Source organism: Zalophus californianus, chromosome 14, assembly GCF_009762305.2.
Source record: "Zalophus californianus isolate mZalCal1 chromosome 14, mZalCal1.pri.v2, whole genome shotgun sequence".
Taxonomy (NCBI): Eukaryota; Metazoa; Chordata; class Mammalia; order Carnivora; family Otariidae; genus Zalophus; species Zalophus californianus.
Window position 1 is genome coordinate 27,852,231 of NC_045608.1, and position 27,249 is coordinate 27,879,479.

Genomic DNA, 27,249 nt, shown 5'->3' on the forward strand with positions numbered 1-27,249 from the left:
TGAACAAGTCAGATTTATTTCAGGGATGCAAGAGGGTTCAACATCCACAAATCAAAGAAATAGGTACAATTAACAAAACAAAGGGTAAAATCATATGATCATCTCCACCGATGCAGAAAAAGCATTTGACAAAATGCAACAACCCGTCTGATAAAAGCTCTCAACAAAGCGGCTATATAGAGAATGTAACTCAACATAATAAAGGCTTCTCATTGTGTTCCAGCAGCTGCTATTATCAGCTGCCATATTTTACATGCATATTTTACACGTGTGGGTGACAGCTGAGGACAGGGCGTCACCATCCCGAGAATGAAGGACATGACCTCTGTGATGACTGTCTCCACTCAGAGGCATTTTCAGTTACTTTGGGATTCTTGGGGGACATCCGATGGCCAAGTTTGCTACCGCTCTGGACCTCTGCACAAGGTAATAATGGTCATGGCTAACATCTATTGAGGCAAGCAGTTTATGCCAAGTTTTATACAAGCATTCACCTATTTAGTCATCAAAAGCACTGAATAAAGTCGATTTTGCCTTCTCAGTTTTGCAGGTGGCAAAATGGAGATCAGGTTGAATTTATTTGCATCAAGCCACATAGCTTGTAAGGAATGGAGTCGAGAGTTAACAGACGTGGTTAGAGAAACTCTGGGCTCACGTCTTACAAGCGTGTGTGGGTATGGATGCATGTACGTATGCTGCAGAGATTAGGTCCTTAGCTCTGGCAGGACTATGAGGTGCAAGATGTCTTCAAACTGAGAAGCAGTCAGCTGGAAGGTAGGCACAGGTGCCCAGATGGGACCTCCGCTCACTAGCAGGAGAAGCTGCAGCAAGTCGGGAGGTGTGAGGGCCACCTGGCAGCCAGGAGCCCAGGCTCTGGAATGTCCTCTGAGGACCTGGCTTCCCACATGGGTGAGAAGTGGGAAAGATGAGGCGGCTGCCCAGGCCCCTGCAGAGGTAGTGTATGTGAGCTTCCAGGAGAGGCTGAACAGCCTGCCAGACCCTGACTGGTGGGATGGTAGGGGCTGGCGGATGGGGTGGCTCGGGAAGTGGTATTTCAGACTGCAGTTACCCCACATACCCTCATGTCTCATTGTGAGTAGTGTTCAGGTCTGTCCTAACCTCTGGGCTGGTCAGGCACGATTCAGTGGAAAGAAGGGGGTTCAGCAGGATGGGGGGTAGGGGTTGATGAGGACGAGATCCTCCACCTCTCTGAGTCTCCTTGTCTTCGTCTCTGAAACTGAATGGTAATGCCTACCTGGTAGGATTCCTTTGAAGCTTAAACGAGATGCTGCTTGTCAAGTGTTTCATTCCTGCAGAGATGGAATAAGTGCCCAGAAAATGACAGCCAAGAACAAGAGAACACTTGTTTTCTCTGAGACAATGCACGGAGAAAGTGTGTTGTGAGCCAGCAAGTGAAAGTCAGAGTCGCTTGGGGGTGAGGAGGTCCTTCCCTGTGACTCCCCCTGCCCCACTCTCTTTTGCCCCACATCCTTTTTTCCAGCCCAAAACATTCTGGTGCTCTGGAGAGGCAGTCTGTGTGAGTACTGTCCTGACAGCCTTACACAGAGTGGGCAGGAGCAAAACTGGGGTTTAGGAGTGTCTCACAAGAGGCTAAAAGGAAACTTGGTGGTTTTATGACACATCTTTGAAGACAACACGCTACAGGAAGAGGCATCTAGAAAGATTTTAGCATCGTTAATACCACGGCATTAAATTCAGGAATTGAACTTGACACCTAGCCTCTGAGCGCTGACGCCGTGACAGGCACCGGGCTGGGCAAGGGTAAGGAAGACATCATTCATGCCCCAAGTAATCACGTCCTTCAGCTTGAGGAATGTCAGCCACTGGCTGTGTGCCCCTGGGCAGGGTCGACCACAGCAGGTGAGAGGAGAGGGTGGGCTGAGATGGGGTTGGGGGACCCCGGGGTGGACAGAAACCACTTGGTTCCTGCTGGACGAGGATTGCCACCTTCTACAAGTTTTCTTCTCATGTTTCCTTCAGTGCATTCTCAGGATTCCCCTGGCTAGTTGTCTCTACTCCAGTTTTCAGTACACATCTGCTGAGTATTGGTTTTGGTTTTGGGTTTGGTTTGGTTTGGTTTGGTTTGGTTATTTTTTGTCCATGACCCTGGCTAGCAGAGAAGGGCCCTGACAGTGACAGATGGGGACCCACCCCACCATTTGGGGTCCATTAAGCCGAGCTATCAGGTTTACTAATATGAGAGCAACTTTCAACTCCTAATTGAATTCATCTGGAGACATTACAGGGCTGGAGCTGCAGGAAGGCAGCAGGGCCCCTGCCCATTGCTCCACGATTAAACACTCAAGCCCAGTGAAGCTGCGAGTCTTTATGTGTGTTATTATGGTGTCTTGGGCCCTCGCCAGCACTCCATCAGGGGCCTGGAGGTTTTAAAGCCTCGCACTGTTAAACCTCTGGGGCTCCGTTAGAGAGCATCCATCATGGTCTGGGCCTCAGCTGGCGAGGCACCAAACACACAAGGATTGCTGTGGGGATGGGTAGCCCCGATGGCTCTCCCTGCATCTCGAGAGCCCTTGGCCAAGCGGACCTGTAGTGACCGTGTGCAGACTCACTGGGGCCCTCAGAGAGCTGAGTTCAGTGCCCTGGGCTTCTGCCCTGCAGGGAGGGGATGAGACAAGCTCCTCAGAAGGCAACACACTGGACCGCCTGGATCCCGAGGAGATCCCGAGGAAGATCCCTGAGCTGGCAGATGGCCTTGAAGAACCAGATGACTGCTTCACTGAAGGTAAAGTGGCGGCCACAGGCCTCCTCACACTGACATTCATTCGGGCAGGAATCCCGCTCCACAAGCTCTCATCTTGGGCACCTGTGTGTCCGGGGCCCTGGCCTGGGGTCCATGGGAGACAGACACACAGGGCCCCTCACTGCCTCCTTCCCAAGCCAGAGGGGCCGGCATCAGACACAAACAGCACGCTCCCAGCAGCCGAGCGGGGCCACGTCAGACGCGGCCAGCAGGGCTGGGCCTTCCTCCTCACCCTCGAAAACGCCTCAGACTTATAAACCAGGCCTCTTGAGGCTGAATGGGAAAAAGGTAAACACTCTTGTCTAGGGGCATAAAGGACGCAGAGGAGGGCCAGGCCACACCTGTGTCCCCCAGCCTTTGGTGTAGCTCTGAAAGGCAGAACGACCGTCCACGGCCATGGCACCCTGAACGCACCCCACCTCGTCCTAAAGGCAGAAAATACATCTGACTCTTGGCTTCCCTCCATGTTTAGAATAGAGAGGCACATTGTGTTCTCACTAGATCTGCCTGCAATAAGGGGATATACATACAGTTCACACTATGAAAGTCATTGTGGCTTCAATAATAAAAATCCATACATTAAAAAGCAACAACACTTCCTTGAGTTTCCAGTGCCACACAACCCGGGACTGGACAGGCCCCAGGCCCCATCCCAGCCATGCGGTGGCCCCTCAGGTGAGCACGGGCTCAGAGCCTAGCCCCTCAGGCAGCACCAGGCCCAGGCCCCGCGGCCTTTGTCGGGCTTCCAGAAATGGGTGGGCATAGGACAGGGGCCACAAGTATCCTCTCCAAGAAGGACGGTACTCGGGGAGGAGTGGAGAATGGGTGAGACCAATGGTAGGGAGGCACACCCCGAAGGGCAGGGTCGAGAGGCTGCTGGAGAGGGGGTGAAGCTTCTCTTGTATTCCAGAGAATTCCTTGCCTATGGGGTGGCAAGTGGGTTCCCAGCAGAATGCTTTCCCAATGGGGCTAGAGCAAAAAAGCTCCCCCCTCCCCAGGGGGACACCCCTCGCCATCAGTCATCTCTCTCCACAGGCTGCCTTCGCCGATGTCCCTGCTATAAAGTGGACGCCAGCAGGTTTCCGTGGGCCATGGGCTGGCAGGTGTGCAAGGCCTGCTACCCCATCGTGGAGCACAGCTCGTTTGAGAGCTTCATCATCTTCATGATCCTGCTCAGCAGTGGGTCTCTGGTAAGGGGAGGCAGGGCCCCTGCCCCGAAGCCCTCCAGATCGGGTCTCCCACAATTCCAAGCCCTGGAGCTGGAGCAGTGAGCTCCCCTGAGTCCTAGCCTGAAAACTCCCAGCCGATGGCCAGCAGGAGAGCTGCACCCCAGCACGCGGGCTCCTCTTAGCAGCGGGAGAGGGTGGTGATTGTGGTCCCCATCTCCCGGCCTGCTAAACCTGGCTGCAAGTATTTCAAGCAGTGAGGGCGTGCATCCCACTTTATAGATGGGGGCACAGACACTCAAAGGGCCTGAGGCAGTTGTCCACATTTACCCACCTTGTCAGCAGCAAAACCTACTTCTGCCCTCATTTGATCCCGACACCCCTGGCTTTCTAGCCCCGGCCTTCCAAATACTGGCCTTCTCTGAAGGCCCCGTGCAAAGACTGCCATCCTTCTGTCTTATCAAGGCCCTTGCAAATGCCATATCACTTGTTCAAAGCTCACAGCACATCATTGTATCAGCACTTCTCAAAATGTAATTACCTGGGGAGCTTGTTAAAAGGCAGATCCTAAATCAGATTTGGGGTGGGGCCTGAGAATTGGCATTTCCAACAAGCTCCGAAGACCATACTTTAAATAACAAGGCCTTACAGGCATAGAAATTCCGACTTAGGAGCCACTTCCTTAGCCCCTTGCTGAATGGCCAGCTTTGTAGGACAAGGAAGGATGCTTCTGATTGCGCCATGGCTTACGCTCCCTGCACAATCTCAACTAATCTTCCCAGTGGACCAAGGTAGCTGTGGACACAGGAGGGGACTCGTCATCCCCAGCTGTCTGCTTCTTATGGATGAGGAAGTCACAGCCCAAAGACATGGGGTCTCAGCTACTTAGTTAGAGGGGGGACGAGAAGCCCTCAATCCTGACTCATGGCTCCAAGTGTTTTCACTTGTTTTGCTCTTCATGTGTCATTTACTCCCTTAAAACAATCTACTGGATATCTGGGCACCTACTTAAACACCAGATATCCCAGGAAGGTGCCCAAACCGCTCAGTGTATGGCCCACACGACCTGGGGCAGGGGGGTGGCCAGGAGGGCAATGGCACTAGGCCGAGGGCGAAGAGTGTCTCCGGGAACAGGGCTGCTCTGCCACCATGGGGGAGGGCGAGGGAGTGGCAGTATCCGAAGGGGCCCGCTGCTGGGCACAGGGCGGCGATTGTCCCTGGCCCTAGCCTGCTCTGTACAGCTCTGGTGCACCGGCCACATCGCCCGGCAAGAGGGGACTGGGTGCTGATTTCTCCCTCCCTTTCCCCTTCCTGTCCTCCTTGATGAGGACAGTAGTCCCATCTGCTGTTGACAAGGTGCTTCCCTCATTACCTCCTCCGCTCCTGTCCTTCCCCATGGGCCTCCTCTCCTCATTTCTCTTCTCCATGCTCCCCTGCTCCTTCCTTTCTCTCTGCTCCCCTACTCCACTCACCCCAGCTGCTCCCCTCCCTCCCAGCGGGGGCACAGATCAGCACCAGCTGCTGGGCCCTCACCTCCCCATCTCCTTCCCCAAGGGACTGAACAGGCTGGCACCAAATGTCATCTTCCTTGTGCTTTTACTTTGAGTACTTAAAAAAAATTGAGTTTTCATCTGACAAAGTAAAGTGCAAAAAAAAAAAAACAAAAAAACCAAACTTGGAAATTATGGGAAGATGCAAAGAAAAAAACCACCCATTTTCCTATCACTCAGAATCTTACTTTGAAAACATTTTGGTATGCTTCCTTCCCATCTTTCTTATGCATATGATACATAAATATTACAAAACTGAAACCACATTTATACATTCTATAATTTCTCAGTAAGTTCTCACAGTAATATGCTCCTACTATCTGACTTAGCGGCTGCAGTGCGTTCCATTACGGGAATGCACCACCATCTATGTAAATAAGTCCGGTGTTTCCTTCTAATAAGCATTGAATAGCCTATGCCCACTCCTTTGAGGACATTGGCTTCTTTCCTGTCTTGGGTCCGATTAGAAGCAGAATCTGAAGCAGGGATTCTTGGGCTTGTGGAGGGCGTGCTCTGAGGTGAGGGAGGCAGGACCAGGAGAGGACCTCAAAGACGCAGCTCCCACGAAGTCCACCTCAGCCTGATGCCGCAGGAGCTATGGAGCATACAGGGTGTCACAGAGCAGTCCCACCTGAGGCAAAGGGGGCAGTCACTGGCTGCAGATGCCCCCAGACCAGGCATTTAACCTCCTCGGCATTTCTGCAGGTGGAGGCAGTTCCCTTCAGCTCAGGGAGGTCCTCAGGAAAAGGGGACATTCGCCAGCTGGTAGCAGCCAACCTCGTAGCCTCGGGGGGCGGGGGGGGCACCAAGAACATCTAATGTCCTTAGGCTAAATTCATGAAGGCAGAATCAGTGGGTTCCTAAAACCTTTGAGTCCTCTTGCCAAATTGGTCTCCCAAAAGACTGACCTGGTTTTCAGCCCCCAGTCAGGTGTGAGAGGAGCCAACTCCCCACAGCCACAGCCACCCTGGCCTTGCCCTGGTTCTTTTCTATCTTCACAAATCTCGTAAGAGAAAAATGGCATCTTCTTTTCATTTGAATTTTTTTAATTACCAGTGAGATAGAACATTCTTTTTCAGAGGTTCATGGGCAATTCTTACTTTCATTTTTTGTGAATTGCCTGTGAACATCCTTTGATGCTTTTATTTTTAAACCAAGTTGCTGTTAGGATCACTTTGGTTTGCTGCCAAGCCCCAATTTGAGAAGGTTTCCTTTCTCCCTTGCTTTCAGCTCCCCTGCAAAGAGTAAGCCAGGCTGCAGGTCCCGTTGGCTCTATGGGGTCCTGGTTGGTATGTCACAGTACCTCTTCCACTATCCCTCTGAACCCCACCCTACATGCATACACCCTAAGCAGAGAAAAAAAAAAATGATACAGGGAAGCTGGTTCCCAAAGTCCTCCCAGGGGCTGAGGGCAGAGCTGGTGGGGTCTTTCCCTATCACTGGGCACCAGTGCTGTGGATCCAGGCAGATGACCATTCTGCTCCCTTTCTTCCTTCCAGGCCTTTGAAGACCATCACCTTGACCAGAAGCCCACAGTGAAGGCCTTGCTGGAATATACTGGCAGGGTGTTTACATTTATCTTTATATTTGAGATGCTGCTCAGATGGGTGGCCTATGGCTTCAAAAATTACTTCACCAATGCCCGGTGCTGGCTGGACATCCTCATTGTGAACATGAGTGACTCACTGGCACACATGGGGTTTAGGGTCCTCACCTCTGGCGGATGGCTGCAGCTAGCACCAAGGAAGCTGGGGGCCTCGCCTCATGGGCCACTCCAAAGTCTTGAGCACTTAGCAAGGTCTCTGAGAATAGCCTGCACACTGGTGAATTGTAAGATCAGACAGTACACGATTCTGGCACCATGGTGATGCTCAGGTGTGTCCTTAGTTCCTAGGCCTCCATCCAGAAAAACACTGACTGCCCTCTGTATTTTATGTCCAAAGCAAGATGACACATGAGGCTCTCAAGGGTCTCATGACCTTGCATCCCTTGACAGGGCTTCTGGACCGAGGGGAGCCGAGGACTGCACAGTCCAGAGAATCTTCCCACCTGCTGATTCAGTGGTCCTCAGCCCTGGCTATACTATAGAATCACCTGGGGAGCTCTGAAAAATACAATGAACCAACACTGCTACTCCCGGAGATTCAGATCTCTCTGGTCCTGGGTGGAGCCCAGGCATCAGTATCTTATGAAAGCTCCTAGGCATTGTCCAATACGTGTGCAGCCAGATGGAGAATCCCTGAGCTTGCCCCACCAGCTTCTCCCCAGTGGCACTAAAAGGGACAGAGTTCCCTCTGGAGAGATGCTGAGTTGAAGCACATGTGTTCAGACTCACACTAACCCGGGACCACTTACCACAGCATGAGGGGATTGACCAAGTGCCTCCCACATGCTAGACTGTGGTTCCTCACCACTGTGAGGAGACCATCCTCAGTGAAATCTCCTAAGAGCCTTCCTAGCCCCCAAAAGCCAGGAGTGGTCGGTCTCTCCCTCATCCTACCCATGACGATCCTCTGTCTCTGTCCAGGTCTTTGCCCTCTTGGCTTTGCAGGATGGCTGCCTGAGTGACTTGCTCACTGTGGCACTGCTGAGGGTCCCCACAGGCAGGGGGAAGCTCATGCTGTGTTCGTCTCTGCCTCCCACACTCCAGCAGCCACCAGCACCAAGGTCTACACATCAGAGGCATCAGGAAATGTGTCTGTATTCAGTGCTTGCCTCCTGACGCTGGATGGGTCCAGCACAGAACATTCTGCCCAGCCCCCTGTGCTGGCAGGTCCCCCACAGCAGGTCTGTGTACTCAATTCTCTTCTTTCCTGATACCAATGTGCTGACAGCATCAGGACACTGTACCGCAGGGATTAGCTGTGAGGCTTGAAATCTGAGTCACAGGTGATAACTTTGTGCATGTAAAATAATTATTCATAAATGAAGGAAAAGTGTTTTATTCTGGCTCCACACCCCCATCAGGGGCACAGTCATTCTTACCTCCATACGTCTCACTTGTTTAAGTCCTGATTGCCTTCAATGCTCACCGTCATTCCATCCATCCTCCTCGTAATTCCTCCTTCTGACCATCCACCCTTCCTTCCACATATGCCTCATTCCATCTATGCAGCCATTCACCCTTCCTTTTCCCTTTCTAAATCCACCGTGACTTCTTCCATCAATCCTATTGGTCCTCTCCTTCCTTCCATCCATTCTCATTCTTCTTTCTCCAGCTTCCCAATCCCTTAGAGGTACAATTCTGAGGTGCGTTCTACACAGTTCATTGGAGAAACCCAACAGGATGGAACACCAGTTGCCCCCCAGTGATGGGCTGCTTATCAACACCCCCCTTTGGGCTTTTCTCCTGCTTACCTTCCCCCTCCCTCAGTCCTGCTTCCTGACTCCCGAATAAACCACCCACCCACACCCAGGTTCTTGTCTCAGGGATGAACACAAACACACACCCACCTGCTCCCCATGCCTCACCTTGTCTGTTCACAGGTGAACTTGCAGCCCAAGTGGGAGGACAGTGTGTACATGTACTCATACTTCATCATCTTCATCATTTTTGGTGGCTTCGTCACACTCAGTCTCTTTGTTGGGGTATAATTGACAACTTCAATCAACAGAAAAAAAAAAGATAAGTCGGGCTCAGGTGTTTCCGTGAATCTTCCACTCCCTGTCCCCTGACTTCATGACTAAAGACAACACTATTCCTAGCCCTCGTGCCTGACCAGGAGCCCAGTTTGGGCCTTTAACACCAATACCCACTTTTGCACCCTGATTGCAGCCCTCACCCCTGCCTGGTGTCCTGGGGCTGCTGCTGGAGGAGCTGCATTTCTCTGTGTCAACAATATCCCCGCTTCTGTCTGGGTCCCCTTCCACTCTCCCAGAGTGCCCAGGTCTTCCAGCTGGAACCAGGTGTGCTGGGTGTGTCCCAGGGGATCTTGGGAAATATCAACGGAAAGAAAGGGCTCCAGCACTTGCTGCCTCTGTCTGGAGCTCTGACTCCCAGAAGCACCGAGTCAGGAGGCCTCAGCAAGGGCCAGAGCTCCAGTATTGGCAGAATCCCAACCCTCCTTGGGATGGGGAGGAAGACCTTTGCCTCCATGGATGCCGACTCCGATGAATAGGAACCGAATCCCAGATAACCTCTCATGTTTACATTAAAATGTTAGGGCATTAAAGGTGTAAAATGCTTTCTTGTTACCCTCTATTAATCCTTTCATTTAACACCCTCCATTCCTCTGAGGTAGATAAAGCACCACTTTAAACTAATGTAAGCTGAGATCCAGAGGAAAAAACAGGGTCCTATGGATAAGTCACATAGCATAGCACTGAGAGCCCAGGATTGGTTTTGGCATCATACAAACCTGGGCTTGCATTCCCAATTCAACCACTTGCTCTGTGGCTGACCCTGGCAATTTCTAAAAACTCTCTGCACCTCAGCTTTCTCATCCATTCAGTGGAGTTAATAATACCTACACATAAGATTCTGGTGAGAGGAAAGTAAAAGCCTGTTCAAGAAGCACCTAGTTTAGAGGTGCCTGGGTGGCTCAGTCGGTTAAGTGTCTGACTGTGGCTCAGGTCATGATCCTGGGGTCCTGGGATCGAGCTGCCACCTTGGGCTCCCCACTCGGTGGAGAGTCTGCTTCTCCCTCTCCCTCTGCCCCTCCCCCCTGCTTGTGCTCTCTCTCTCTCTCTCCCTCTCTCTCACTCATTCTCTCTCTCTCAAATAAATGAAATATTTTAAAAAATAAAAGAAGCAACTAGTTTAAGACTGAGCTATTATACTAATATAATTCAAAATAAATGTCAAATGGCATAGTCTTCCCACCTATAGGAAGTCCTTGGCCAGAGTTCTGAGCATAAGAAGTGGGCAGCCCTTCTCTGCCTCAGAGGGACTCAGCAAGACAGCTGTGAAGTGCTGGTCAATGTCATCAGCACCCTAGAGGGCTTTGAGACCATTCAAGCAATCCCTTCTCCCATTTTATAGATGAGACAACTGAGTACGACCTTGCCAGGGAGTTGGCCATGTTAGGTGATAGAATGAGATAAACCAGGGTTGAAGTTGGGGGGGCTACTATATTTGCTGACTCCTTGCCCAGAATTTTCAGTGTTGCCCTACCCAGTGCTCCCAACCCTCTGCCCCCTGTCGCACTGAGATGTCTCTCCCTGGAAGCTCTCTGTATCCACAGATTTTCTTAAAATCTCCTCTCAAATCCCAGAGATCTCAGCCTATTTCCTGAGCATTTGCAGTGATCTCAGTTACACAAACATGCTATGGAAATGGGAAGAATTCAAATTATGCCAGGAAGTGAAAGGTGGAGGGTTGAATGAAGGAGGTCTGGAGAGTCCTCAAAGAAAACCCAAAACTAAAGGAGGAAGGACTTTTTTTTAAATTTATTTATTGTTATGTTAATCACCATATATTACATAATTTGTTTTGGTGTACTGTTCCATGATTCATTGTTTGTTCATAACACCCAGTGCTCCATGCAGAATGTGCCCTCCTCAATACCCATCACCAGGCTAACCCATCCCCCCACCCTCCTCCCCTCCAGAAACCTCAGTTTGTTTTTCAGAGTCCATCATCTCTCCTGGTTCGTCTCCCGGAGGAAGGAATTTTTGATGGTGGAAATTCTGGCATTGTAACAGCAGAGGGCAATGCAAATGGATCAAGAGTTCTCCAAAGACCCCTTGGATAAGGCAGTAACTGTCCTTAGCTCCTCCTCTCCAGGAAGGGGTCAAACGGTTTGGATCTCAAGGTTTTTGCTGCAGAAGGCCCTTCGGGAAGCTCTTGTCCCTGGCAGGAACTATGATTCCCAAAGCCTAGTGGATTTGACTAAAATGATCAGGCTGGTTGCAAGGCTCAGATTTTTTTTTTATAATTTTTTATTGTTATCTTAATCACCATACATTACATCATTAGTTTTTGATGTAGTGTTCCATGATTCATTGTTTGTGCGTAACACCCAGTGCTCCACGCAGAATGTGCCCTCTTTAATACCCATCACCAGGCTAATCCATCTAGAACCCTCAGTTTGTTTTTCAGAGTCCATCGTCTCTCATGGTTCGTCTCCCCCTCCGATTTACTCCCCTTCATTCTTCCCCTCCTGCTATCTTCTGCTTTTTCTTTTTTCTTAACATATGTTGCATTATTTGTTTCAGAAGTACAGATCCGTTATTCATCAGTCTTGTACAATTGACAGGGCTCACCATAGCACATACCCTCCCCAATGTCTATCACCCAGCCACCCCATCCCTCCCACCCCCCACCACTCCAGCAACACTCAGTTTGTTTACTGAGATTAGAAATTCCTCATATCAGTGAGGTCATATGATACATGTCTTTCTCTGATTGACTTATTTCACTCAGCATAACACCCTCCAGTTCCATCCACGTCGTTGCAAACGGCAAGATCTCATTCCTTTTGATGGCTGCATAATATTCCATTGTGTATCTATACCACTTCTTCTTTATCCATTCATTTGTCGATGGACATCTTGGCTTTTCCACAGTTTGGCTATTGTGGACATTGCTGCTATAATCATTGGGGTGCACGTACCCCTTCGGATCCCTACATTTGCATCTTTGGGGTAAATACCCAGTAGTGCAATTGCTGGATCGTATGGTAGCTCTATTTTCAACTATTTTGGGGAACCTCCATACTGTTTTCCAGAGTGGTTGCACCAGCTTGCATTCCCACCAACAGTGTAGGAGGGTTCCCCTTTCTCCACATCCCCGCCAACATCTGTCGTTCCCTGACTTGTTCATTTTAGCCATTCTGACGGCTGTGAGGTGGTATCTCATGGAGGTTTTGATTTGGATTTCCCTGATGCCGAGCGATGTTGAGCACTTTTTCATGTGTCTGTTGGCCATTTGGATGTCTTCTTTGGAAAAATGTCTGTTCATGTCTTCTGCCAATTTCTTGATTGGATTATTTGTTCTTTGGGTGTTGAGTTGGATTAGTTCTTTATAGATTTTGGATACTAGCCCTTTATCTGATATGTCAGTTGCAAATATCTTCTCCCATTCTGTCCGTTGTCTCTTGGTTTTGTGGACTGTTTCTTTTGCTGTGCAAAAGCTTTTTATCTTGATGAAATCCCAATAGTTCATTTTTGCCATGGCTTCCCTTGCCTTTGGTGATGTTTCTAGGAAGAAGTTGCTGTGGCTGAGGTCGAAGAGGTTGCTGCCTGTGTTCTCCTTTAGGATTTTGATGGACTCCTGTCTCACGTTTAGGTCTTTCAACCATTTGGAGTCTATTTTTGTGTGTGGTGTAAGGAAATGGTCCAGTTTCATTCTTCTGCATGTGGCTATCCAATTTTCCCAACACCATTTGTTGAAGAGACTGTCTTTTTGCCATTGGACATTCTTTCCTGCTTTGTCAAAGATGAGTTGACCATAGAGTTGAGGGTCCATTTCTGGGCTCTCGATTCTGTTCCATTGATCTATGTGTCTGTTTTTGTGCCAGTACCATACTGTCTTGATGATGACAGCTCTGTAATAGAGCTGGAAGTCCGGAATTGTGATGCCGCCAGGTTTGCTTTTCTTTTTCAAGATTCCTCTGGCTATTCGGGGTCTCTTCTGGTTCCATACAAATTTTAGGATTATTTGTTCCGTTTCTTTGAAAAAAGGTGGATGGTATTTTGATGGGGATTGCATTGATTGTGTAGATTGCTCTAGGTAGCACTGACATCTTCACAATGTTTGTTCTTCCAATCCATGAGCATGGAACGTTTTTCCATTTCTTTGTGTCTTTTTCAATTTCTTTCATGAGTATTTTAGAGTTTTCTGAGTACAGATCCTTTGCCTCTTTGGTTAAATTTATTCCTAGGTATCTTATGGTTTTGGGTGCCATTGTAAATGGGATTGACTCCTTGATTTGTCTCTCTTCTGTCTTGTTGTTGGTGTATAGGAATGCCACTGATTTCTATGCCTTGATTTTATATCCTGCTACTTGACTGAATTCCTGTATGAGTTCCAGCCATTTTGGGGTGGAGTCTTTTGGGTTTTCCACATACAGTATCATATCATCTGCAAAGAGTGAGAGTTTGACTTCCTCTTTGCCGATTTGGATGCCTTTGATTTCTTTTTGTTGTCTGATTGCTGTGGCTAGGACTTCTAATACTACGTTGAATAGCAGTGGTGAGAGTGGACATTCCTGCCGCGTTCCTGACCTTAGGGGAAAAGATCTCAGCTTTTCCCCATTGAGAATGATATTCGCTGTAGGGTTTTCGTAGATGGCTTTTATGATATTGAGGTATGTACCCTCTATCCCTATACTCTGAAGAGTTCTGATCAAGAAAGGAGGCTCTACTTTGTCAAATGCTTTTTCTGAATCTATTGAGAGGATCATATGATTCTTGTTCTTTCTTTTGTTAATGTATTGTATCACATTGGTTGATTTGCGGATGTTGAACCAGGCTTGCAGCCCAGGGATAAATCCCACTTGGTCATGGAGAATAATCTTTTAATGTACTGTTGGATCCTATTGGCTAGTATTTTGGTGAGAATTTTTGCATCCATGTTCATCAAGGATATTGGTCTGTAATTCTCCTTTTTGATGGGGTCTTTGTCTGGTTTTGGGATCAAGGGAATGGTGGCCTCATAAAATGAGTTTGGAAGTTCTCCTTCCATTTCTATTTTTTGGAACAGTTTCAGGAGAATAGGTATTAATTCTTCTTTAAATGTCTGATAGAATTCCCCTGGGAAGCCATCTGGCCCTGGGCTTTTGTTTGTTGGGAGATTTTTGATGACTGCTTCAATTTCCTTAGTGGCTATAGGTCTGTTCAGGTTTTCTATTTCTTCCTAGTTCAATTTTGGTAGTTGATACATCTCTAGGAATGCACCCATTTCTTCCAGGTTATCTCTTTTGCTGGCATAGAGTTGCTCATAATATGTTCTTATAATTGTTTGTATGTCTTTGGTGTTGGTTTTAATCTTTCCTCTTTTATTCATGATTTTGTTGATTTGGGTCATTTCTCTTTTCTTTTTGATAAGTTTGGCCAGGGGTTTATCAATCTTGTGAATTCTTTCAAAGAACCAGCTCCTAGTTTCGTTGATCTGTTCTACTGTTCTTTTGGTTTTTATGTCATTGATTTCTGGTCTGATCTTTATTATATCTCTTCTCCTGCTGGGTTTAGGCTTTATTTGCTGTTCTTTCTCCATTTCCTTTAGGTGTAGGGTTAGGTTGTGTATTTGAGACCTTTGTTGTTTCTTGAGAAAGGCTTGTATTGCTATATACTTTCCTCTCAGGACTGCCTTTGCTGTATCCCAAAGATTTTGGACAGTTGTGTTTTCATTTGCATTGGTTTCCATGAATTTTTTTTAATTCTTCTTTAATTTCCTGGTTGACCCATTCATTCTTTAGTAGGACGCTCTTTAGCCTCCATGTATTTGAGTTCTTTCTGACTTTCCTCTTGTGATTGAGTTCTAGTTTCAAAGCATTGTGGTCTGAAAATATGTAGGGAATAATCCCAATCTTTTGGTAGTGGTTGAGACCTGATTTGTGACCTAGGATGTGATCAATTGTGGAGAATGTTCCATGGGCACTAGAGAAGAATGTGTATTCCGTTGCTTTGGGATGGAAATGTTCTGAATATGTCTGTGAAGTCCATTTGGTCCAGTGTGTCATTTAAAGTCTTTATTTCCTTGTTGATCTTTTGCTTAGATGATCTGTCCATTTCAGTGAGGGGGTGTTAAAGTCCCCCAGTATTATTGTATTTTTGTCAATGTGTTTCTTTTGCTTTTGTTATTAATTGCCTTATATAATTGGCTGCTCTCACGTTAGGGGTATAGATATTACAATTGTTAGATCTTCTTGTTGGATAGACCCTTTAAGTAGGATATAGTGTCCTTCTTCATCTCTTATTACAGTCTTTGTTTTAAAATCATATTTGTCTGATATAAGGATTGCCACCCCAGCTTTCTTTTGGTGTCCATTAGCATGGTAAATGGTTTTCCACCCCCTCACTTTCAATCTGGGGGGTGTCTTTGGGTCTAAAATGAGTCTCTTGCAGACAGCATATGGATGGGTCTTGTTTTTTAATCCAATCTGATAGCCTGTGTCTTTTGATTGGGGCATTGAGCCCATTTACATTCAGGGTAACTATTGAAAGGTATGAATTTAGTGCAATTTTATTGCCTGTAAGGTGACTGTTACTGTATATTGTCTGTGTTCCTTTCTGATATATGCTGCTTTTAGGCTCTCTTTTTGCTTTGAGGAGCAAAGCTCAGATTTAAACTGATATTTACCTTCTCCTTAGGTTCTACTCCCAAAGTCTTCCCACCCTCTGCCCATGCAATACCTCTGGGTTCCTGCAGGAGAGAAATAAACAGGCTTTGCGCCAGAGACTCAGGCAGGGAGTCAGAGCTGGGGCTCATTCCCACCCACTCTGTCACTTGTTGTGCCACCTGGGCAGGACACTGCTTGATTCTGTCCTTGAATGTCGTTCTTCAGAGAAGGGAGAAGATAGATATGTTCTTCTTCTCCAGCATGCTCTGATTTTGGTATTCTTGGGAGTTTTTGTTGCTTTAAAAACAGTGGTGTGTGTTATCCTCTCCTGTTAGGGGGCCAGGACATCTTCATGACAGAGGAGCAAAAGAAGTACTACAATGCCATGAAGAAGCTGGGTTCCAAGAAGCCCCAGAAGCCCATCCCATGACCTCTGCTGAGCCCCAGAGTTCCCTGAAGCAGAATGTGTCTGGAAATCCAACTGATAGCTTATTCCAGTGGTGTGTAGGGGTTGGCCAGTGCTCTCTGTGAAGGGGGAAATCTGGGTTGAATTTGGGGATGATGTAATGAGAGTCCCAGGCCCAAGGAATGAGAAGTCTAAAAGAAGGAACTTTGGTCTTCTGGAGTGAATATATCTCCCACAGTTACTCCAAATAGACCTGTTTAGTGAAGTACTGAATTCCCCAACCAGTTTAGGGTTCAATCACAGGATTGGGAGCAGGTTAAGCTAAATGATACTAGAGGTGGTAAGAGCCCTGAGATGAAGCGTTTGTGTGGTTATGCATCACGATCTAGGTTGCAATGAATCTCCAGCCTCACCCTACATTCCACCCCATGCCTACAGTAGACAGACAGGAAATGGCCAATACCCAAGCCCCTGGGATCGTGGTCCCCATCATGGTCATGGTAAATAGGAACCCAAAGTTATCCCATTGTTGTGTTTAAAGATTGACCAAAACTTAGGGCTATACTCCACTTCAATTCCTTTATTCCCAAAAACCCTAAGAGATTTGCCCTTTTATTCCCCGATGAAATGCAACACTCAAACCATACATATTATCACCTCAGTTCTTCTCAGTCCTCCACCAGAAGATAGAAAATGTCAAACCTCTAGTTGGCTTCCATTGAGAGTGGATGAACAGGTTTGAGAGTGGGAGTATTGCTATGTAGGAAATGTACAATGGAACTTCTTCCAAGAATTTCTGAGCCGTCAGAATGGAATTGCCATCTTATCCGTTTATATAACCTTTCTGTGGTTAAGATGCAGTATCTGTGAAGAAAAGTACAGGTGCTTATGCCATTGGACTCTCCACCACCACCACCACCACCACCACCACCACCACCACCATCAGGGCAAAGCCTAAGGACCTACAACATAGGAGAGGAACTTTCCCTAGAATTAAGGAGACATATATTCTATTGGCCAAGGCATTAGGATTTCTAAATCAAGGCATGGGGTTTGCATAAGTACTAAAAAACTTCATAAGCACATAGTCTTGAAAACATTTACGGGAGAAAAAAAATGCTATGACCTTTGGATATACTTTACTTGGAAACAGTGGTCATGAATGTATCCCTATGGTCAATTCTGATAAGTGTTATAATGAGGGGTGATCGGATGTTCAGACCTCTGTAGGGGCAGAGATTTCCTTCCAAATCCCCCATCAAATCAAGATATCTGGGGTTGCGTGAGCCTTAAGCCTCAGGGAGTACCCCTCTGTCAGGCAGTCCAATGGGCAGGAACAAGCTCAGAAAGAAAAGATGTAGGTAAATGGCTGAGCCCAGCCAATCAGCATCAAGTCTGAGACTTACAGAGAAACAAGCAGCTGGGTCCCTGCTGGCCTTCACTGGTGGCTGGACTGATGCTCAATCTACACTTGAACCAGACAGTAAGGAGTCTGTGCTAGGGACATCCCTTGGCAAAATCATGACAATTGTTAGTACCTTGCCCTACACACTGCTCAAATCTCTCTATCAACATCTCAGATTCTCCCCTTTTATCAACTAATCCCCCAGGCCACCATAGCTTCCTCCTCTCAAGGAGGACAATTTCATGGGATAGGATGAGCTGCATTTCAAAAAGGGACCCTGAGAGGAACACTATCTTAATACAAAGGTAGGAACCTAATGTTGAAATTTCAGGCACCACAGTCGGAGTGGAAGTCAATGGTTGGGTAGGAAGACCTATGACAAAATCACCATTTCTCCTAATCAAGCCATAACCAAGACCTTCCAAGGTTGGCAATGGGGGAGGCTCGCCACATGGATAAGGAAGTGAGACCTCACAGCCCAACTGTGTTTCTGAGATTCATCATCCCTTTGGGTGGGAAGGGGTGTGAATTACTAATTAACTATCAATACTGTCCTAGCTTTAGTGGAGGAATGTGGCTCTCTCCTTAATACTCTGTTCCAAGCATAGCAACACTTTTTTCCCCTTTGTTCCCCTTATCATAGCTGATGCAAGTCTGGAACATTTAAACAAGACTTTGAAGTCTTAGGGGTCCCAAAGGGGAAATTAGCAGAGCAGGGGCCCAAGCAGTAACTTCATTTGGCTGATCTCCAGGGCCCACAAGTCTTGGCCCCATCCTTGCTCCTGGCCAGCATCCATATGGCAGACAACATCTTGGCACCCACCACCCAGTGGGACAAGCCTGATCATCTGCCTTCCTCAAAGTCCAGAGCCAAGTAAGAAACACAAGCAAAAAGAGAAATCCCCCACTTCCAGATCCAGCTCTCTTTTCACTAGATTATTGGCCCTGGAATGCTCATCTTTTTCCCTTAGCAGTCCCAAGAGGTTAAGCTGGTCACATAAGCTGAGCATTGATACAGGAGTTCTGACCCACAGGTGCATGGGTGCCATTTCACAGCAGGGTCAACCTGGGATACACACACACACACACACACACACACACACACACACACACTCACACACACTCCTCCTCACCACTGGCAAAGCTCAAGTTCTAAATTGTATGCTTCATCCATAGCAAAGACTACAGCTTCCACAAGACTGGGAAATTTATTCTCTAACATCCCCTGCTATAGACAATTATAAAAGCAGTTTTTCACATACTTCACTTTATAGGAAAATAATAGGCTCTAGGATATCACATCATCACTTCATCATCTCTGAGAGCACTGAGAGTTGCAAAGAAGTGAACCCTGCCCACAGGTTAAGCCAAGAGCAGCCAGCAAGCTGCTCCATTCCCCAGGATCCAAATATCCAGGGCAAACTCAATGCCTACAACTTAGTAATGTTGTCACCTGCTCTGTTTAATTAGAAGTTGTGTGGTCACAAACGGTCCTTTATTTTTTCACTGTTTTCAGCGATGAAATGGAATTTATTAGTGGCTCTTCAATCCCCCTCCCACTCCAGAAAGACATGGGCCAGCAGTATATGCCCCAGAAGCCAGACCCACTTGGGTCTGATTCTTTGCTCTAACCCACAGGGTAGCAACCTCTCCCCACCAGAAACAGAAAGCAAGACCCAGCCTCTGTCACAGCCTTCTCCCCCATGTCTGCTTTGCAGGTCCTGTGAGCTCCCCTGATGACGATTCATGACAGGGTCCTCCTGTTCCCACTCATGCAGAGTCCGGCACATCGTATACATTCAGTAAGTGCCTGTTGTATAGAATAGAGTGGCCTTCTAATTTTATTTGAGGTGTGAGTAATTCAGAGCTGTCCTTCTGTCATCCATTCATTAATCTATTTTTTGAGCATCTACTGCATGCCACATACTCAGCAGACACCCGGGGGATAGAGCCAGTGAGCAACACATACAAAGTTCCCTGCCCTTGAAGAGACTAATCCTGTGACATAGGAAAAAAATGGGTGTTATATGCAAACAATGAATCATGGAAGACTACATCAAAACTAATGATGTACGTAATGGTGACTAACATACAATATTAAAAAAAATCTATTAAAAAATTAGCGAAAATCGCACACGTACCAATTCACAGGTTGTAGAGATTCCTCAGAGAGAAAGAATGGGGTGAAGAGCAAAGGGTGCCTAGGACTGAGCGTTGAGGTACTCTAACATCTAAGGGTTGCATAAAGAAGACTCAAAACAGAATATCCAGAAAGGCAAGAAAAGAACCAGGGAAGTAAGGCATGATGGAGACTAAGAAAGGAAAGTTTCAAGGTGGCAGGTGTGGCAAGCAATGCCGAACAGGTGTCCTTGGACTTACATTCTGGATGTCATTGGTGATCTTAACGAGAACCATCTCAGTGGCAGGATGGGGACAAAAGCCATTTGGAGGTGAATTGGGGAGTGAGGGGGGAACAGTGATTGCACAAATGCCTTCAAGATATTGGCCATGAAAGTGGGGGGAGAAGTAGGTTGGTAGCTGGAGGGAGATGTAAGGTTAAGGAAGATTTCTGTTTCTCTTTATGCTAGGAACAGCTAGGTCATGAGAGATTTAGCTAAGGAACCAAGAGGTAGTAGCCAAGAGTGGAAGTCAGGCCAAAAGCCTCACTCCTCAGTAATGACGCCGAAGGACCAGGAGGTTGGTAAGTGGCAGCAATGAAGAAGAGGTGAAGGCGAACTACCTAGATGACACAAGCTTCAAAGGAGGAAGGGTTTTGCAAGATTCAGGAGGAGCAAAGGTCTGGACGTTACAGTGGGAAACAAGAAGGACTCCAGGCCTACCCTCTTGCCCTGGAGTACCTGGGGTGGGGGGAGAATGAGCAGCCACTGAATTTGCAATTCTTGAACTCACGCTCTGCAGGCACTATGGGAACACAATGTTAAATAACACATGGCTGGGGCGCCTGGGTGGCTCAGTCAGTTAAGCGACTGCCTTCCGCTCAGGTCATGATCCTGGGGTCCTGGGATCGAGCCCCACGTCTGGCTCCCTGCTTGGTGGAGAGCCTGCTTCTCCCTCTCCCTCTGCCTACTTGTGCTCTCTATCTCTCTGTCAAATAAATAAATAAAATCTTTAAAAAAAAATAAGACATGGCCCCATCCTCAAGGAGCTCGCTATCTAGCAGAGAAGAAGCGAAAGCACACATGAAATGCTAGAACTCAAGATGGACTACAAAGGCTGTGGGAGGAGAGAGGAAATAGGCAATGTGGTGTGATGTGATAGGTGATTAGGGAGATCTCCCTGGAAGGGGCTTAAGAAAAATGGATCACTCAGGACTACTGGGATTTAGATAGCCAAGAGATGGGATGGGAAGAGCTTGATAATGGTGCACCACTGAGGAAAAAGTACCTGGTGACTTCAAGGGGGTGGGAAAGGCACCAAGGACTTGAATTGAGGCATTGAAGGAGAATCAACTAAGAATAAGATTTTGGAAGGAATAAGGACAGGACTTGGCTTCTGTTTGGATGTGGTATGAGGAAGATGAGAGACAGATTTTAGAAAGCCATCTATGGAGAATGCAGCCTCTCCAGATGCCACTTGTTGTATGTTGGCCAGAAAGGCCCTGATGGACCATCTCTTGTTTTCTCAGAGCAAGTACCAGGGCTTTGTCTTTGACATTGTGACCAGACAAGCTTTTTGACATTGTCATAATGGTCCTCATCTGCCTCAAATGATCACCGTGATGGTGGAGACTGATGAACAGAGCGAAGAAAAGACAAAAACCCTTAACAAAATCAATCAGTTCTTCATGGGCAAGTGTGTCATGAAGATGTTCGCCTTGCAGCATTACTATTTTACCAACGGCTGGAATGTGTTTCACTTGATTGTCGTGGTCCTCTCGATTGGAGTAAGTGGGCTTACAGGTGGTGGGGAAGCCCAGACTCTGCTTGGGGTTGTTCGGGCTGTTTGTTTTGTTTTGTTTCCAAAACCAAGAGGACAACAACAAACTTTTTTAATATACATTATATGTTAGAGGAGCCCAGTATTTGCTGCTTTCCAAGAGTGACAGATTTAAAATGCCCCTGCCCTCTCTGTGAAATGGAGAGTTTCCATTGGCATTTTTCCATTGCTGTCACAAAGTGTTTTTAGGCACCTACTGTGTGTGTAGCCCATTGCCTGAACTTTGGGGCTGATGGGGACAGTCAGGCACTCCTCCAGAGATATAAGATGATGGAACTTCCAGAGGGCCTTATCTTGATGCTCTTCAAGAGGAGAATGGGTGGTATGAGGTGAGGTGAGTCATTAAATACTTTCTGGAAAGGAGATGGTTGCCAGAAGAGTGAGCAAAGGACTAAGAGTGTTCAAAGGAGATTCTTAAGTCAAAAGATCTGCAGTAAAATCATTATATACCTGTCCACTTAGGGAATGTGAGTGATAAACAAGTCAAAGATCAATGCCAAGAGATCAATGCTCTTAGGGCCTAGTCTGGGTGTTTGAATGATAGGCACAGTATTTGGGGGCCAATGAGTGTTCCGAGAAAACGCATAAGGTCAGAAGCTAAAGTGGGGAATGGAGCCACCACAGTTGAGTGCTTGCTGACTTCTAAGGACTGGGCTGGGCTCCTTGGATCTTCACAACAGCTCTCTGAGGGTGTGTGTATTATCTTCATTTTATACATTTAAAATCTGAGCCTTACAGATTAAGAAAGTTATGCAAAGTCAGACAGTTTGTAAAGGGTAGAGCTGAAATTTAGACCAAGCTAATGTCCTTCTAATGAACTAGCTGCCTTCTACCAACAACCAAGAGAATGGTCCTTAGTCTTCTTGTGGTTGAGGTGATGTTTAGCCCTGCAAAGCCCAAATGACAGTGCACCAGGTTTATTTTGCATTATAAATATATCCTGACCTGTTATATCATGACCTGTTTAATTTTCATGTCAGAGCATAGCTGTAGATTTTAATTTTCCATTGATTTACCATCAAGAGCTAACAGCATCTAAATACAACTTGGCAGCACTTCATCAAACTCCCCACCCTGGTGCTGAAACACAGCCTTGGGTTGTGTTTATTTGTTTGGGAGCTTTATGTTTATTTTTGTTTTCTGTTTTGTTTTGTTTTCCTGTTGCTGCTGGTTTTTTGTGGGACGTTTGTTTTGTTTGTTTGCTTCCAAGTGAGAAACTCTAAAGGTCATTTTGACTTTACAGTAGAGAAGAGAGCTTGCTTATGTGACTTCCCTTAGCAACACTATAGAAATAAAATACACTCAAAGTACTCCATTCTATGATGGGGACACCTTAACTACCAGTTCCTATGACCTGCACAGCAACACCATCCACTGGTTAGAAATCAGTCATAGAGACAGCTGGAAAACAAGCGAAAGAACCCACCTCTTCACCCTTCTGCCCTCCCCCTCTCACTTTCTTCCTTCCCAGTCACAAGACATGGATTGAGTATCTAATTGTTATAAGTATGAAGACTCATACTACCTTGAAATATTATGTAGACTGGTTGGCTGCAGAATCTTAGTAGATTATATAGACACATACCCCACTCTGTGGAAAAATACCCCAGTTAAACTTGCTTTAAGAGAGGGGCTTTCATAAAGATTTTATAATACAATATTATAATTACTTCCCAAATCTCTTCCTGTTTCCTTCCTCCTTCCAACACAGTACTCTGACCACCCATATTCATATGACAAAAGGCAGGTAGGGGAAGAGCGTCAAGGGAACCCTGGCAAGGAGAGAGAGCTTGCCACTACACTCCTCACCATTTGTCCTGAGAGATTTTGAATCCTGTCTGACCTAAAGCTTCATCTAATCTTTCGTGGTCCCAATAGACATCCGCGGCCCCAAGATTCAAGCTTCACAAATCTTCAAGTTAGATATCATATAGGGAGACTTTTACATTCTTCATCTTCCCAACTTTGTTCATAGTTGGGGGGGTGGGAGGGCCATAACTGACCCTAAATAAGCCCGTCTCCAGGCCCTAACATAGAGTTCAAACACAGCCGGAGATGAAAGAAACAAATAAAAGCCATTATGCAGACAGCTGGCCATTCAAAGCCTGTCTGCTTTAGTTGTCAGCAAGTTGCCCGACTCTTCAGGCCACCTTATAATTAACACCAGGCTCTGTACAATGATCCACAGGACCATGTACAGGAACTGAGTCAATCTTCACAATAGGAGATGGGGAGATGAATCACAGGGGATCCTGGCCTTCACAGAGCACAGGACCAGGAAAAAGGTGGACGAAAAGGCATGTCCCAAGGCTGAATTCTCAGGGAAGAGTAAGGGCCTGTGTCATAGAGAGAACCAGACAAGGGCTGTGTACGTGTGGAAAAAGGTGCAGTCGCTTCCAGTTAAACTAGGCTGCGGAAGATAGGGCTTTGACCATGGAGGCTGACTAAGAAGAAGATGTTCCAGGTGGAGAGAAGAAAGATAAGAACATGGTGGGAAGCGTGGGTCTTACCTTGAGAGAGGAAAAACTTATGCAATGAGCACGTGCTGAGCCCCTACTTTATGCCAGCCACTGTGCAAGGTTCAGAAGGCCCAGAGTCCTTGAATACAAATACTCACATGGAGATCCATACAGAGCAGAGATGGGGACAGTGATGGCAGCCAGCTTTGTCAGGGCTCATGCTTGCAAGTACTGATTAGATCATCCCCCCTCTTCTAAAGGCCTGTATTTTCTGCAATTCTTACCTCACTCGAAAATGACTTCTCCCCAATGCTCTTCCGAGTCATCCACCTGGCCCAAATTGGTCGCATCCTCAGGCTGATACAAGCAGCCAAGGGAATCCGCACACTGCCCTCATGTTGCCCCTGCCTGCTCTCTTCAACATAGGGCTGCTGCTCTTCCTTGTCATGTTTGTCTACTCCATCTTCGGCATAGTCAGCTTCCCCATGTAGGCGGGGGAGGCTGGCATCAACAACATGTTCAACTTCCCAGACCTTGACCAACAGCATGCTGTGCCTCTTCCAGACCACCACACCAGCTGGCTGGGATGGGCTCCTCAGCCCTATCTTCAACACAGGACCCCCTTTCTGGGACTCCAATCTGCCCAACAGCAATGGCTCCTGGGGGAACTGTGGGAACCCAGCCATGGGCATCCTTTTCTTCACCATGTACATCATCATCTCCTTCCCCATCATGGACAACATATACATTGCCATGATTCTGGAGAACTTCAATGTGGCCATGCAGGAGAGTAGCGAACCTTTGAGTGAGGATGACTTTGACATGTTCTATGAGACTGGGAAAAGTTTGACCCAGAGGCCACTCAGTTTATTACATTTTCTCCCCTCTCAGACTTTGCAGACACACTTTCAGGCCCCTGCAAATCCCAAAACCCAGTCGGAATATATTAATCCAGATGGACCTACCCTTGGTCCCTGGAGATAAGATTCACTGGACATTCTTTTTGCCTTCACTAGAAATGTTCTGGGAGAATCTGGGGAGTTGGATTCTCTGAAGGCAAATATTGAAGAGAAGTTTATGGCAACTAATGTTTCAAAAAAATCCTATGAACCAATAGCAAGCACCCTGCAGTGGAAGCAGGAAGATATTTCAGCTACTGTCATTCAAAAGGCCTATCAGAGCTTTGTGTTACACCAATCCATGACAATCTCCAACCTCCCAGGTGTGCCCAGGGCTGAGGAGGAGGCTGTGTCACCCCTAGGTGAAGCCTTTATTGTATTCATGGCAAATGAAAATTGCACACTCCCAGACAAATCTGAAACTGCATCTACCACATCTTTCCCACCATCCTACGACAGTGTCACTAGAGGCCTTAGTGATCGAGTCAACATGAGCACATCTAGTTCAGTGCAGAATGAATATGAAGCTGCCAGTGAGAAAGCAACTGGCTGGGGGCAGAGCAAGATGGCGGAGGAGTAGGAGACCTGGATTTCGTCTGGTCTCAGGAATTCAGCTGAATAGGGATCAAACCATTCTGAACACCTACGAACTCAACAGGAGATCGAAGATAAGAACAGTAACAACACTCTGAACAGAAAAGCAACCACTTTCTGGAAGGTAGGACGTGCGGAGAAGTGAATCCGAGGCGATATTCGGGAGGATAGACGGCGGGGGAAGGGTCCTCCGTCGGCCGCTTCTGGCAAGTGCTAGAGCCGCGGAGCACAAAATTGGAACATTTAGAAGTTGGCTCCGCTAAGGGACGTCGCTCCAGTGGCTAAGCGGGGGGTGGAACCCTCGCGGGACAGTGTGGTCTCAGGACCGTTGGGGTCACAGAAAAGACCGGGGGTGCCTGAGTGCGCCAGAGCTCCCAGGTATTGGAGCGGGGAAGCCGGCTGCAGAGACGGAACCGAGGCGCGGGCTCTCAGCTCGGGGTTGCCATAAACTGTGACCGGCGACACAGTCGGGCCACTGCTCCTCCAGCAGGGACCCAACAAGCGGCAGAACCGGGGAGACTCCCCTTCCTCCCCTGGGAGGAGCGGCGCAGGAGCGCACCGCAGGGATCTGCTGGGTTTGGAGACTCCACATGGGGTCGGGTGCCAGAGATAGAAATGCTCGGTCACAGGCCGGGTGAGCACGGAGTGCGGCCGGAGACCAGGGAGACGGGAGTGACTGCTTTTCTCTGGGGGGTGCACTGAGGAGCGCAGCCCCGAGTTCTCAGCTCCTCCAGGCGGAGATTGGGAGGCCACCATTTTCACCCTGGTCCTCCAAAGCTGTACCAAGAGCTTGCAGGGAACAAAAGCTCCTGAGAGCAATCTGAGGCAGCTTGCTTAGCCTGGACTCACAAGGGCGGGGCAATTCCGCCTCCGGCAAAGATATTTGGAAACCACGGCAACAGGCCCCTCCCCCAGAAGATCAGCACAAACAGCCAGCAAGCCAAGACCAAGTTTACCGATCAAGGAGAACGGGAGAACTCCAGCGCTAGGGGAATACTGCACATAGAATTCATGACTTTTTTTTAACCATAATTCATTAGTTTTTCAAAGTTAATTTTTTAACTGTTTTGTTTTTTGAATTTTTCTTTTTCCCTTTTTCAAACAACATCTTATCGATCCCTTTTTAAAAAAACATTTTTGATGTTTCATTTTTAGAGTCATATTTTTATCCTTCATAGTAGTTACCCTTATTTTTGGCGCATATATATATATATAGTTCTCTCTTTAAAATTTCGAGATACAATTTCTTCTAACAGACCAAAATATACCCTAAATCACTAGTGTATGGCTTTGTTCTATTCTCCTGCCTGATTACATTCTCTCCCTTTTCTTTTCTTATTTTTCTTTTTTTTTCTTTTTAAATCTTCTTTCTTTTTAAAAAACAACATCTTACTTTATCAATTCCCTTTATAAAATCTTTTATAATTTTCATCTTTACAGTCATTTGCAATCCCTTCATTGTATCAGCCCTTATTTTGTATATATAAGACATTCTTCCTTTAAAATTTTAGCAGGCACTTTATTCTAACAGACCAAAATATGCCCAAAAGCTAGTGGGTGGCACTGATCTATGCACTAGCCTGATCATATTTGATCATATTCTGTTTTTGTTTTGTTTTGTTTTGTTCTGTTTCTGTTTTTTTTATCTCTTTCTTTTTTCTTTTTATTTCTTTTTTTCTCTCTTCTTTCTTTCCCTTTCTTGTCCCCTGGTTTCAGGTCTTTTCTGATTTGTATAGAGTATATTTGCTGAAGACATTGTTAAACTGTTAGCATTCTGTTCTCTCATTCATCTCTTCTCCTCTGGACAA

At 46.9% G+C, this 27,249-nt stretch overlaps 1 pseudogene; it reads left to right on the forward strand.

Annotated features, from left to right (window-relative positions):
* The first annotated feature begins 680 nt into the window (after positions 1-680).
* Positions 681-25,341, forward strand: LOC113930147 (annotated as a pseudogene).
* Positions 25,342-27,249: the final 1,908 nt, after the last annotated feature.